We start from the raw sequence: 5,000 nt of genomic DNA on the forward strand, positions 1-5,000 counted from the left end.
GCATTAGTAGCATTAGTAGCTTTAGTAGCATTAACAGCTTTAGTAGCATTACTAGCATTAGTAGCATTAGTAGCATTAATAGCATTAATAGCATTAGTAGCATTAGTAGTGGTAGTAACATTAGTAGCATTAGTAGTTCTAGTAGCATTAGTAGCGTTAATAGTATTTGTAGTGGTAGTAGCATTAGTAGCATTAGTGGCGTTAATAGCATTAGTAGCATTAGTAGTGGAAGTAGCTTTAGTAGCATTAGTAGCATTAGTAGCATTAGTAGCATTAGTAGCATTAGTACTAGTAGCATTAGTAGCATTAGTAGTGGAAGTAGCTTTAGTAGCATTAGTAGCATTAGTAACGTTAATAGCAGTAGTAGTGGTAGTAGCATTAGTAGTATTAGTAGTGGTAGTAGCATTAGTAGCGTTAATAGCATTAGTAGCATTAGTACTGTTAATAGCATTAGTAGCATTAGTAGCATTAGTAGTGTTAATAGCATTAGTAGCATTAGTAGTGTTAATAGCATTAGTAGCATTAGTAGCGTTAATAGCGGTAGTAGTGGTAGTAACATTAGTAGTATTAGTAGTGGTAGTAGCATTAGTAGTAGTAGTAGCATTAGTAGTAGTAGTAGCATTTGTCGTGGTAGTACATTTACATTTTACATTTTAGACATTTGTCTTACTTATTTGTCTACATAAGTGAATCATCTATACATCAGTCATCATAAAACAAATCTATGCTAGGACCAGGGGCTATTGGCAGTCACAATGCAAGAAGAAGGAAGAATTCATTTTTTACAGTATAGAAACTGTACAGGGGGGTAGTGGGGATGAAGAGGTCTTTCGGAGGGAGATGAAGAGATGGGTCGTAGTGACTCTGCAGTCCTGACAGCAGTGGGAAGCTCGTTCCACCAGCGGGGTGCCAGGACAGTGAAAAGCCATGACTGAATAACACGGCTGCTGCATCTACGTAGAGGCGGCGGTGCCAGGCAGCCAGCCGAGGTGGAAGAACGGAGTGATCTTGCAGGGGTTTGGGGGCTAACCATTGCTTGCAAGTAGGGAGGGGCTGTTCCCTTTGCCGCCCAATAGACGAACACTAAGGTCTTGAATTTGATGCGAGCTGCTACCGGGAACCAGTGAAGGGTGTGGAGGAGGGAAATGACATGGAAGAACTTGGAGAGATTGAACACCAGACGGGCAGCAGCATTCTGGATGAGCTGCAGAGGCCTCATGGCGGAGGCGGGAGACCGGCCAAGAGTGTGTTGCAGTAGTCACGGCGGGAGATCACAAGTGTCTGGACCAAGAGTTGCGCTGCTTCTCTCGTGAGGAATGGACGTATCCTTCTGATGTTGTAGAGGAAGAATCTACAGGAGTGTGCTGTCGCTGTGATGTTCTCCATACAGGATAAGTGGTTGTCAAAGGTCAACCCACGATTCTTGGCTGTCTGGGAGGAGGTCACAGTAGAGTTCTCTACTGTGATGGAGAAGTCTTGGAGAAGGCAGGCTTTCCCAGGGAGGAAGAGCAGCTCAGTCTTGTTAAGGTTGAGCTTGAGGTGGTGGGCTGACATCCAAGCAGAAATGTCTGCAAGACACGCAGATACATGTGTTGCCACCTGTGAGTCAGAGGGGGGAAAAGAGAGAAAGAGTTGGGTGTCATCTGCGTAGCAGTGGTAGGAGAAACCATGTGAGGAAATTACAGAGCCAAGAGATTTGGTATAGAGGGAGAACAGTAAGGGCCCTAGGACAGAGCCCTGGGGACCCCAGTGGTGAGGGCTCATAGAGAGGACAGCGATCCTGCTAAGTCAAGGAGTTTGTTCTGAAGGAGGTAATGAGACAGTTGGTTAGAGACAGCACGTTCAAGGGTTTTAGATAAGAAGGAGAGAAGGGATACCGGACAGCAGACGGGTCAAGAGTTGGTTTCTTGAAAAGAGGTTTGACTCTGGCTGTTTTGAAGGCCTCTGGGACAGATCCTGTGGATAGAGAGGAATTGATTAAGGTGGTAAGGAACGGAAGGAGATCTTTGGAGATGGATTGGAGAAAGGGGGAGGTGATAGGATCGAAAGGGCAGGTGTTTGCCCGCTTGGATGTGATCAGTTATAGAATATCATCAGGGAGAGTGAGGAAAAAGCTGATAAACCAGAGACCGAGTGTAGCGCAGTGGGTTTGGGAGTGGTAGCAGTGTTCGTGAAACGTAGAGTGAAAGCTGCTAATGTCATCAACCTTCTTTTCAAAGTAGGTGACAAAGTCATCTGCAGACAGGGAGGAGGCGTGAGGGGAAGGAGGTGTGAGGAGTGAGGAAAATGTGGAGAACAGTTTCCTTTGGTCAGAGGCAGAGGTTGAATTTTTGGAATGGTAGTAAGAAGCTTTAGCAGCTGATGCAGAGGAGGTGTAGTTCAGGAGGAGAGAGATAAGGTTTTAGGTCATCAGGGAGGTCGATTTTTCTCCATTTCATCTCAGCTGCCCGGAGCCCTATTCTACAAGCTTGCAGGGTTTCAGACAGCCAAGGAGCACGTAGAGAGGCTCGTGCTGTCCTTGAGGTCAGTGGACAGAGAGAGTCGAAGGATGAGGAAAGAGTTGACAGGAGGGTGGAGGAAGCTGCATCAGTGGATAGAAGGGAGAAGGATTCAACAGAGGGTAGGGAGGATAAGACAGAGGAAGAGAGAGCGGTGAGGGAGAGGATACGCAGGTTGCGACGAGAGGATACAGTGTGGGTAGTCTGACTGGGAGGGGGAGGATTTGACGACGATCAGACGAGTGACTGGATGTTGAAGTCACCCAGTAGTAAGAGCAGTGTGCCGTCCTCAGGGAAGCAGCTGAGAAGGACATCCATCTCACCTAAGAAGTCGCCCAGCTGACCTGGTGGACGATAGATAACAACAATGTGAAGTTTGACTTGGGAGGTGAAACAGCATGGAATTCGAAGGTGGATATGGGCAGGTGTGACAGGGGAAGGACATCATGTGACCACTTAGGTGAAATAGTCCTGTGCCTCCCCCTCGACCAGAGAGTCTAGGGGAATGAGAAAAGGAGTAGGCATCGGAGAGTAGCTGTGTTTTCCAGTGTAATCCATGTCTCTGTGAGAGCAAGGAAGTGGGGGGACATGAAGCAGATGTAAGCTGAGGTAGCCTCTGCTTTCCGAACCACTGACTGGCAGTTCCAAAATCCTCCCGCGACAGTGAGGTCATGGTCAGTTGAGCATGGTGGGTAGACTAGATTAGATGGGTTGTAAGGGGGGGGTGTCATGTCTATGTGTCCTCCTGAGGGATGAAATAACAGGAATGGGGAGGAAGCATTGTGATATTTGCCGGTATAGAGATAGAGGGTTTGTGGGCAATACAAGATGTAGGTAGCGCTCAATACACTCAGAGTAGTGAAAAAATAATCAAAAATAATACAATTACTTATTAGTAGCATTAGTAGTGGGAGTAGCATTAGCAGTGGTAGTAGCATTAGTAGTGGGAGTAGCATTAGCAGTGGTAGTAGCATTAGTAGCTTTAGTACCATTAGTAGCATTAGTAGTATTAGTAGTGGTAGTAGCATTAGTAGCTTTAGTACCATTAGTAGCATTAGTAGCATTAGTAGTGGTAGTAGCATTAGTAGCATTAGTAGTGGTAGTAGCATTAGTACCATTAGTAGCATTAGTAGTGGTAGTAGTGGTAGTAGCATTAGTAGCGTTATTAGCGGTAGTAGTGGTAGTACCATTAGTAGTGTTAATAGCGGTAGTAGTGGTAGTAACATTAGTAGCATTAGCAGTGGTGGTAGCATTAGTAGTGGGAGTAGCATTAGCAGTGGTAGTAGCATTAGTAGCTTTAGTACCATTCATAGCATTAGTAGTATTAGTAGCATTAGTAGTGGTAGTAGCATTAGCAGTGGAAGTACCATTAGTAGCGTTAATAGCGGTAGTAGTGGTAGTAACATTAGTAGCATTAGCAGTGGTAGTAGCATTAGTAGCTTTAGTACCATTAGTAGCATTAGTAGCATTAGTAGTGGTAGTAGCATTAGTAGCGTTATTAGCAGTAGTAGTGGTAGTACCATTAGTAGCGTTAATAGTGGTAATAGTGGTAGTAGCATTAGTAGTGGTAGTAGCATTTGTACCATTAGTAGCTTTACTACCATTAGTAGCGGTAGTAGTGGTAGTAGCATTTGTACCATTAGTAGCTTTACTACCATTAGTAGCGGTAGTAGTGGTAGTAGCATTAGTACCATTAGTAGCTTTACTACCATTAGTAGCGGTAGTAGTGGTAGTAGCATTAGTACCATTGGTAGCTTTACTACCATTAGTAGCGGTAGTAGTGGTAGTAGCATTAGTACCATTAGTAGCTTTACTACCATTAGTAGCGGTAGTAGTGGTAGTAGCATTAGTACCATTAGTAGCGTTAATAGCGGTAGTAGCATTACTAGCCTTAATAGCGTTAATAGCGGTAGTAGTGGTCATAACATTTGTAGCGTTAATAGCGGTAGTAGTGGTAGTAACATTAGTAGCGTTAATAGCGGTAGTAGTGGTAGTAACATTAGTAGCGTTAATAGCGTTAGTAGTAGTAGCATTAGTAGTGGTACAGCGGTTACAGACATGTTTACCTGAACATAGCTGTAGTCGTGGTTACAGACCTGTCACATAGCTGTAGTCATGGTTACAGACCTGTCACATAGCTGTAGTCAAGGTTACAGGCTGGAGGTCGAATGTTTCACTACAGAATATCTTTGTTGTATGATGTTGATTATATCTGTGTGTGTGTGTGTGTGTGTGTGTGTGTGTGTGTGTGTGTGTGTGTGTGTGTGTGTGTCTGGTATAGCCGTGTGTGTATGTGTGTGGGTGTGTGTCTGGCATATCCGTGTGTGTGTGTGTGTGTGTGTGTGTGTGTGTGTGTGTGTGTGTGTGTGTGTGTGTGTGTGTGTGTGTGTATATGTGTTGCACATGCATGGGTCAGACATTCCCTAGACTCTCCAGTGTTTAAACTAGCTTGGTTTATTTGTGCCTCCATCATTGACTAAAGGCTCTGAGTCCCCTCCTCCT

The 5,000-nt window shown here is 44.7% G+C and overlaps 1 pseudogene across 1 annotated transcript in view; it reads left to right on the forward strand.

Annotated features, from left to right (window-relative positions):
* LOC310822902 (ELAV-like protein 4) overlaps positions 1-5,000 on the forward strand; it is a 68,751-nt pseudogene that overhangs the window by 342 nt on the left and 63,409 nt on the right. The window lies entirely within an intron of this gene.

The sequence above is a fragment of the Argentina silus genome (genome assembly GCF_951799395.1).
Source record: "Argentina silus genome assembly, chromosome: X".
Taxonomy (NCBI): domain Eukaryota; kingdom Metazoa; phylum Chordata; class Actinopteri; order Argentiniformes; family Argentinidae; genus Argentina; species Argentina silus.